Source organism: Topomyia yanbarensis, chromosome 2, assembly GCF_030247195.1.
Source record: "Topomyia yanbarensis strain Yona2022 chromosome 2, ASM3024719v1, whole genome shotgun sequence".
In the NCBI taxonomy this organism is placed as follows: domain Eukaryota; kingdom Metazoa; phylum Arthropoda; class Insecta; order Diptera; family Culicidae; genus Topomyia; species Topomyia yanbarensis.
The window spans coordinates 436,350,230-436,360,605 of NC_080671.1; positions in this window are offsets into that span (position 1 = coordinate 436,350,230).

Here is a 10,376-nt window from a genome sequence, read left to right on the forward strand (position 1 = left end):
TCGTCGGTCCTGAGCCCGCGCTGCCAATTTCGACAAGTTGGATAAGGGAAAAAATACGGTCCTGGGCTTCGTCCGAGCACCGCAATTATTGGAGAAATCTACAAACGTGTCGCCAAACAAAGGCGTTTCTAGAACAACCATGCCCAGTGGTTTCGAAAAATCTCTTACATTTTTCGAAGCTCCACTGCGGTATGCTGACCAGGGCTTTAACCGGCCACTGCAAACTCAATTATCACATGGCAACTATTCAGCGCGCTGAGTCTTTTTCATGTGATCTTTGTGAATCCGACTACGGAACCTCATATCCATCTGATATGCAACTGTCCAGCGGTAGCGCAATTGCGATTTCGAGTCTTCAGCCGTCCTTATATAGACGAAACCATGTTTGGTCGACTGAAACTCAGAGACATACTAAAGTTTCTTATCCAATGTGGTAAAGAGCTTTAGGCTTATTCGCAGGCAAGTTGAACTACTTGTGAGTTTAACTTACCTGTTGTTTATTTTTGTTTTGTGCTGTTATTTTTCCCACCCTTCCAATTCTACTTCCCCACGCCTCCTTGTCCTTTCCTTCCACTCAGGAAATGATGAAAACACACGGCAAGGCACAAATCCCCGACTATGTACGGGGAACGTGCCATTTGAGCCAATATATTCTGATTCCTGAATGCCAAAGAACAAGTAAAAACCTCTCGAAACCGAACCGTTTGGGAAAATCATCATCATTACTGGAATTTTCATTTTCACGAAACCTTTCGATAACCTTCCGTGTTTTGCGTTAATGCACTGGGTGCACAATGCTTTGCAAATCTAGCGAAATCGTGTTAAGGCACCAGCGGGTCTCATTCAGAGACATTTGCCCGGCGAGTTAAATCTGTAAAGAATACTAAAAATTAACTTCTATTCCAATATTTGCAGTTCAGCAATTCGAGAGACCGTGCTCACCGCAAGCCATGAAAAATAAACTGCATTGGAAGCGACGGTTACTATTTATTAAAAAATCACGGCTTAATAAAAAATAAAACTATTAAAAAATTTCAAATTGTTTATAATTTTCTCAAATTTATGAGGGTAAATTTTTTAATAAGCTTTTGTAGTATTGTGTAGGAAAAACAGCTAAAAATTTCAGTATTTTCTCTACCTGCAACATACAAACCCTTAAGTATAGCAGTTATATTTAATGATATACGAATTGGAATAGGTTCGCCAAATTTTGGAAGAAGTCGAAAACTACCTAAAAATTGTTGTAGTTCGATGCAATAAAAAAAACCAAAAATGGAATGTGCCTATTAAGGTGGAACACAATGAATAATACATACAATAAAGACCCGTTTTTACCAGTCTCATGGACCATGTATTTTAGGCTGACAAAATGGGGACATTGACTAAATCGGACAATTCGACACAGATTTTTCATTAGGGCCTAAGTCGCAATGTACTCAAATGGAGAAAAATCAGTTTCAATATTCGGCGATGCTTTTCTAAATGCAGTTTTTATTGTAGGTATAAATTACTTTATGATCATGTTTTCCCTGAAGCATCTTTGGTTAAACCTTATGACAATATAACAAAGAATTTAATTCCTATGTGCTTTTAGTGGGTAGAAACTAAAAAAATGCTTACGCCCAATTTGCATTCCAGTCGTGATTTCGCCCTTCAGCAACCACCATTTGCGAAAGGGCTAAACCGTGAACACAATTTTCAGAAGGGCGCGGTAAATGGGCTAAACTGACTTTGTCTTGCTGGGTAGGGCTGGGTAAATGGGCGAGCTTGACAGTATACTTTTTAATAGGGCTCAGCAAATGGGCGTATATAAACCCAATGCAAATGAAAGGGCGCGTGCATCTTTTCTCCGAATTTCATGAAAATATCGAAATATTCGAACGTTTATGTACAATAACTATAGAGTAGACATGATCATAGTAGATATTGCTTATCATTTATATAATAGAACTGCCGTTTAAAGAATAATTTTGTGAATAATAACCATACGCCCCGGTTCTGTCTAAAAATGAAAGTTTAGCCTTTATATTCCATATGAGAAGAAGGGCCTAAGTCGAAATCTCGAAGAAAATGCATGTTTCGCCGTTTTGTTTTCTTTAATTATAAATCGAATTAAAAACCATTTTAACTAATTTTCACCTCAATCTTGTAGTATTTTTGTCGCATAATGTCATAATAGCGAAATCGCTGTTTGTTTACATTTGCGATTTAAGCCCTAATGAAAGATCTATGTCGAATTTTCTTTTTCTTTATAATAAACTGAAGCTGTTAAAATATTCTTCCCGTCCCTTGATGTAGTCTGATAACTATTTCTGATTATTTGACATAAATTTCTTTTAAAGGGATTTCCTAGCGTAAAATTTAAAAAAGATGAACTTTTTAGTTTTGGATATTTCCATCTTCATGATAAGGAAAACATGTTCAAAAAAGGATTTACTCGAATTCAGTCTTGTTCGTCTGCTAGAGCCCACCAAGTTCCTTCCAGGCAACTTGAAATTGTTTGGTGATTATTTCTAGCGGTTGTAGATAGAAAAATGAAATACAAAATTCGTTTTATCAAAATAATGTTTGGCTTATTTAAATAGATATATTACTATATTAAACAATAAATAGGCGACAAAGGGTAATCCACAAACAACAAGCCATAACTTTTAAAGTATTCGAAATAGATATTTGATGTCTTCAGTAAAGTTATTCGCAAAAGTAAGAGCTACAAATTTGCTGAAGGCATTATTTCAATACAATCACTTCCAAGAAAATTTATGAATTTGTGACGCCACAATGCCGCGAAAACTGGAACCACGCAACAAACGGCGTCCAGCTTACTGGTGGAACGAGACGCTTAGTACGTTACGCGCTGCTTGTCTCAGAGCCAGAAGGCGGGCTCAAAGAGAACCAGACCGGAACCAGATAGAGAAGAGCGTAAGGCAGCGTTTCGGGAAGCTAGGGCCACTTTAAAACGGGAGATCAGACTTAGCAAGTCAGATTGCCACAAGGAGCAATCCGAAATGTGTCCGAGCAAGCTGAAGATAATCGTCAAGGGTCTTTTCCCGAAGCACGATCCAACTATATGGCCACCGACACCGTACGGCGAAGAAGAAGGAACAAACACGGATCGGCAAGTGACTAACAACGAGCTAGCAGAAGCACCGAAGCGCCTAAAATCAAAGAAAGCCCCTGGTCCGGATGAAATACCAAACGTGGTACTGAAAGCTGCGATCCTGGCATATCCGGACATGTTCAGGATAGTGCTGCGGAAGTGCCTCAATGAAGGCAACTTCCCCGAAATATGGAAGGTCCAGAAGCTGGTGTTGCTGCCAAAGCCAGGGAAGCCACCTGGCGATCCGGTCTCGTACAGGCCCATATGCCTGCTAGATACACTTGGAAAACTCCTGGAAAGGATCATTCTTAACAGGTTGACGAAATTCACGGAAGGTGAGCGCGGACTGTACAAGATGCAGTTCGGTTTCCGCAAAGGAGCATCGACAGTGGATGCAATTCGGACACTGCTCGAGAGTGCTGAGAAGTCATCCAAACAGAAGCGAAGAGCAGATCGATACTGCGCTGTCGTCACGATAGATGTGAAGAACGTGTTCAACAGTGCCAGCTGGGAAGCCATCGCTGCAGCGCTGCATAGAATGAGGGTTCCCGACTATCTATGCCAGATCCTGAAGAGCTACTTTCAGAGCAGAGTGCTGCTGTACGAGACGAGCGAAGGGCAGAAGTCATTGCGTGTCACAGCGGGCGTTCCTTAGGGCTCCATTTTCCGGCCAACTCTTTGGAACGGGATGCACGAAGGGGTCTTAACGCTGCAGCTGCCTAGGAAAATGAAAATCGTGGGTTTCGCGGACGACGTGTCACCACGTGATGGGTGAAGTTGTGGAGGTGTCGGTGACGGAGACAATAGACGGAGGTTCTGTTGGTCAGTAATTGCAAAACGGTTCAACGGATGCAGATCGACGTCGGAGGGCACGTGATTGCATCGGAGCGTGCATTGGAGCAATTGGGAGTTATAATCGACGACCGGTTGAGCTTCAACAACCACGTGGATTACGCCTGTGAAAAGTCGGCGAAGGCAACGAACGCAATAGCGAGAATCATGCCAAACGTCGGCGGCCCGAGAAGCAGCACGAGACGTCTGTTTCGTCATCGATAATCCGATATGGGGTTCCTGCCTGGAGTGCTGCGCTGAAAACCAAGCGGAACTGTGAAAAGCTAAACAGGACATTCCGGCTGATGACCGTACGAGTCACGAGTGCGTACAGAACAATATCGGAGTATATATGCAATATGCAGTATGCGTTATCGCCGGGATGATCCCCATCTGTATCACCCTGGCGGAGGACGTAGAATGCTACCAGCGGAGAAATGCACGTAACGCTAGGAGACTGGTCCGAGCGGACTCGTTGGCTAAATGGCAACAGGAGTGGGACAACGCGGATAAAGGAAGGTGGACCTACCGACTCATCCCAAATGTGTCGGCCTGGGTACATAGGAAGCATGGAGAGGTGAACTTCCATTTGACGCAGTTTTTGTCCGGGCACGGATGCTTCCGGAAGTACTTGCATCGGTTTGAACATGCTTCGTCATCACCCCTTTGCCCGGAGTGTGCGACTGTGCAGGAGACACCGGAACACGTGGCCTTCGAATACCCTAGGTTCGAAGAAGCTCGTAGGGGTATACCTGGTATGACAGCGGACAATATCGTCGAAGAGATGTGCCGTGACGAACATACCTGGGAGGCTGTCAACAGAGTGGTCTCGAGAATACTCTCCGAGCTGCAGAGGAAGTAGCGAAGAGACCAACAAGAAGCCACAAATCGGGCTTCGCGAGAAATTCCGCCGCCGGGGAACTCTCCGACTATGTAGACTAGGTCTGTTTTTTAGCGGGTCGGGTGATGGCAGCCCAAACCCGTTCCTTGACACATTGGGGTTTTTGTACATTTTCCCCGTATCAGGGTTTTCTTGAAAAATTTTTTACTGCTCTCAAAAAAACACACACAGACATTGTCCCAAATCGTCGAGCTGAGTCGATTGGTATATAAGACTCGGCCCTCCAGGCCTCGGGAAACATCTTGAAGGTTTGAACGAATTCTATACATTTATTTTATAAGAAATGTAACACGCTCAAACATCCACCTTATCTTGTTTATGCTATTAATCTGTAGATGTCGCAGCAGGTAGTTGAGCTTTGCAGCAAAATGCCAATAGGTGCCAAAACTAATTTACAGCAACTGATGCTTCGAGATCATGCCATGCTATAGCGATTCCCTTGAACCATTCACCACGTGCGTGAGTGCGCTATGCTCCGCCCATGGGACGCCAGCGCATTGCCACCACCTCCTTGTGTCATATCAGCCTATCGCCAAAGCATTTCGCAAAGTTGCGCAACAATATACTGCCATTCGAAAGCGCAGAACATTGCACCGGATAGACCGCGCGCCACGCCATCTGTCCGCGAATTGAACATCCGGCGGCTCATCGAGCAGTGTTATACCTCCGAAAACGGCTCATTCAGCACACGCAAGCTGTTTGCGTATACTACGATTCAGCATAAAACGCCTCTATCACTCCCGTCGATCAACTGCACCAGTAATACGTGTAATCAGACTGCGAATCACCGCATGAAACACGGTTTCGTCTGAGGATCCCATCAACTAACAATAAGATAAGGTCAAAACTATTTTAAATTTGTAAACCCTTTGTAGTCTTAAATTAGCATGTGCAAAATATCAGTGGCGTCACGTAGGAAGCATAAGCCTTAGACAAAAATCGAATATATCGACTTGCTCTTTCGTTAATTTGGGTCAAGATTTAGATTATCAATTCCGCTACGTTAATGATCACTGAATATTCTCTCGTCGAAGGTTTGAATTTGGTCCTTTGCAACAATTGCAGAGTTTGCCTCCCTTGGGGAGCTTTTGAATGACTTAGGGTGTTTGAGCAACTTTACAACCCGCCCTAGATAGGAGCCTCAGTCGGGCTCGCAAACAGCCGCAGTAACCTCTTATTCCCGAAGAGTGGCGCTTAAGTTGCTGCTGGTTACGCAGTTCAAGTACATTCGTTACGCATTTAGTCAGCCTGTTAGGAATGCTTCTTGCCAGGAGTTTTCCGAGTAAATCCAGCAGACATATAGGCCTTGCAGCACGATTCCGCTGTTTTCCTGGTTATTCCCTCATTCGCGTCAAACCAGTAGGATGCCGACGTCGGTCCGGATGGGGTGTGATTACCGGTACGCTGGCGCCCCGACGAGCCGAAACCAGCGCATTGCTTCACGATGGACGATGGACTTAGATTACACTGACCGATAGTTCCTCGACGAGCCAACTCTGATCAGTCTCCTTGCATTTCGTGTATTCCTTCGCTGGTAGTATTCCACATCCTCAGACAGAGTGATGCAGATGGGGATCATCCCGGTAATGACGCATCCCGCCACCGACGGCATCGTTATGTACGTGCTTGCGACACGAACGGTCACTAGGCGAAACCTGCTCGTTAACTTCGTCTGGTTCCGTTTTGAGTTCAGCGCAACATTCCGAGCCCGAAATGCATGCCTCTGTATTAAGGATGAGACCCGCCAGAAGACGTCTCTTGCTGAATCTCTCTCCTCCGATGTTCGGCATGATCCTTGCTATTTAGTTAGTTGTCTTCGATACTTTGTCAAATACATAGTCAACGTGGCTATTGAAATTTAATCCACTATCACACTCAGCATCTTCAGCGCATGCTTGAATTAAGAATTCACACAGGATTATATTTGTTTGCTGACTAACACTACCTCCGTCTTGTGGCGAGCCAACGACAATAGCCACTCAGCTGGCGCTATTGAACACGTATCTCGCGTTGAAATCCCTTTACAGAATCCAAACTCTCTGTGATAGCCCGTTCTCACTTTCAGTGTGGTTCGCCCAGTTTGTTTAGGATGACCCTTTCCAGAGGTTCACCAAGAGTATGCTCTACGATACTAGATCTCCAAGTGGCATCCCTTGTTTTGGCAGCAGCACCATCTCCTGGATCTTTCATCTTCTAAATTTTTCATCCATCTGGGAAGTAGCATTCGTCCAGGTATTTGTATAGCATTGTTTTGAACATGCCCGCAAACGCCAGAATCGGATCTGACCTCTGAGCACGTCTTCTGGCTGTTAGGCAGGCAGCACGGAGGGTGCTGAGCCTTTCGTTCCACCAATTAGCATTCGGAATTAGAGCGGAGCTGTCTGATGCGAAGTGCTTCAGGCCGTGTCGAAGTCCTGCGCCTACAGCACAGTTCCACCGACCAATGGGATTGCCTGGTGGTCGTTATGTGTGTACTTGTACTACTGAGTACTTCGTGCTATCCATCAGCGACGAACTGCAGAATGTTAGCTTTACGGAAATCGTGTGAAACGAAGAACGGTGAAACAAAGAAATCATACACTACGGTGCTATCAATCGTGTTGAGTAATGGGGGATGATGTGCTACTGATTTTATGGCCCTTATTACGGGTATCACTTCACGGTGTAGACGAAGTGAAGTGATCAACACCGTATTCCGGGTGTCACCTTCGTGATAAAATGTGTAGAGTTCATTTGAAGTGACAACTTGAATGAACTCGGTGTTATTATGAACGTCACGTCACGATCACTTTGTCGAAAAAAATGACACTTCGCGTGTATTTTCTCCACCAACATTTTCAAAGGTGAAAACCAGTCACGTAGAGTGGAATAAGTCTAAAGTTTGAATTGTTAATGCTTTTTTATTATTATTGTGAATCTTTATAAAGTGCTTCGCAAGAAAAGGCCGAACAAGCGACAATTTTGCTGACTTGTTGATTTTATTGTCAACAATCCCGAACTAGCTAGAGGAAGCTAGTATATAATTACGACGGAATTGGTACCTTCCCTCTGGTGAACTATTACGGATTCATTGAACAACTTGGGTCCTCGCACCCGTGCCGTTGCAGCCTGGCAATAGGTAAGTTCAACTGTTTTAGTTGTATTGTTTCCTCCTCGCATGTATTTGCAAGGATCGAAGATTCTAATCGATGCATACAAATATTCTCTTTTATTGTTTTTTTCTTGTCTTTTTAATTCTGTCATGTATTATCGGTCGATAAATTGACAAGCGTAAGCATTTACTGTCCGCGGTTTATGAAACGCGCTCGACGTGAACATGGCTGTTGGCCTGCCGGGTGAGTTCCATCGAGTCCATAATGCAGCCGTAAGTACAACGACATGTACCTAGATATGCTGTTCATCAACGGTATCTACATAACAAACTGCGGTAAATTGCGTGTGGATCACCGAGATTTGCGGCAGGTTCCGTGAACCGAAAGTAGATGTTTATGGATGTGCGGAATTTTTACGTTTCGATGCGTGGAGTCAGACCGGTCCGACTCAGTCAGTTTTTCTCCTATTTCGTTGAAAGTCGCAGCAACGCGCGATGGGTATTAGCTAGTGCCATATAATAGCGGAACTAGGGGTTAATAAGATCGTGGGGATAATTCAGAGCCCCTTGATTTCTCAGAAGATAGTTCAGATTGTTCTACTCGTTCTGCTAGAAACTATCTACATTAGTCAGACTCGGTATGGCATAACTCGATCTTTAGATGTATTTGAAAAAGCGAAAATACTGGACTGCTAATTGAAGAATTGTGTAGTTTTGAACATGTCGGTTAATAACAAACTTTACATCGTGATGCATCAACAAATTAAACGAATTCGACCATCACAAAATTGTGTCGAATGTAATCGATTATGTTTATTGTGGATTGACCTTAACGCAACATTCAAGATCTTGGGTTTGAAATCATGGCGGCGCAGCAGATATCTCTCCAGAACGCATTCATGCGACACATGACAATTAAAAAAGTTGGATCATTAGCCACCACCTGGAAATTTTAATCAAACCTGCTTTCCCTCGCTATTTCGTGCTTTAATTAGTAAGGGGCTGGAAGGTGAAGTATATTTTTCAATATTAAGAGCCATAGTATTCAAAAGAGAGCAAGGAGTAGATGGAACAAAGTTTAGAAAAGCGTGGGATAGGGTCATATGAGCAAGCTTAGAGTTTCCCATTGACTTGTCTGCTACCGCAGGACCAATTGAATTGTCTGCTACCGCAGGAGATTCGGTTCCGACTACATGAAGTGCAAAGTTACTTTACGCTCTAATGCCAAAATATCTTGACTCCTGCGGTGGCAGACAAAAGGTTAAGTCGCCGGGAAACTCTAAGCTTGCTCATTTGACCCTATTCCACGCTTTTCTAAACTTTCTTCTTTCAACTCCTTACTCTCCATTAAGTACTATATGTCTTTTAATATGGAAAAATATACTTCACCTTCGAATCCCTTGCTAATTAAGTGCCGTTACAACAGTTAAAAAATTGACTCAAAAGGTCGTTAATAAAAATGGAAAAAAAACTTCGAGCTTCTTCATCATAAAATCTACAAGGCAAGTTAATTCTCTCTTGTTCGTCTTTTTCATGCTTAGCTGTGTGAAAATAATAAAAAAAATCCAATTCCATATCAACATTAGAATAGGGCTAATAAGATTTGTAAACAAACTTTTGTTTTGCTGATTTCTCTTAATTTGTTATATTTTCAACACAGAAGACATTTGAAATTGATTCTACCAAGGGTTAAGATGTTGATTCATGTGTATCTTTCATGAAATTCAACTCGACAGAGGAATAATGAGCGAAATAAGTTTGTTGACAAAAATCTCATTAGCCCTTTTGAAGAATTGATATTGAATTCAGAAATGTTTTTATTTTACGTGACTGAAATTCACCTTTGATGATGGCGAAAAAAATACACCGAAAGTGTAAATTTTTCGACTAAGGTTATTCCGAACATCACCTCACTATCACTCTCACTTCACGGTGTTCATTTTAATCACGTCACTGTAGGTGACAACGGTAATAGGTAAAAACAAGTGAAGTGATGTGTAAGTGAAGTGAAAGTGAACGTGTAAGTGAGAACGGTAATAAGGGCCTTTATTATAGGAGAGGGAGCCACCACTATTTTGATGTGGCGGTAACTTGATCGCTGACAAAACAAAGGTTGAGATGGCGGCTATTCTCTTTGGCAATAGAATTGATTTGTAGTATCGTGACTGAGCTATAGCTCTCAAGTAGCCTCACTGCATCTAGATGGAGAAAGAATGGGCGGAATCTGGATACAGAAATCCATTTAGGAAAGATTTCTATGAAATGGTCGGTTGAAATTTTGTAGTACCATGATCTCATCAATTGCGTTAGCATCTTCGAGGATAGTAATATCCGAATTTAATATACAACGCACGCAAGCCTAACTTACAGCCGCCATGCTCGAAAATCGTCCAAATCTGCTCAAGGCATACACAAGAAATGCTACTAATACGCCACCTCCGGTGGATTTTCCA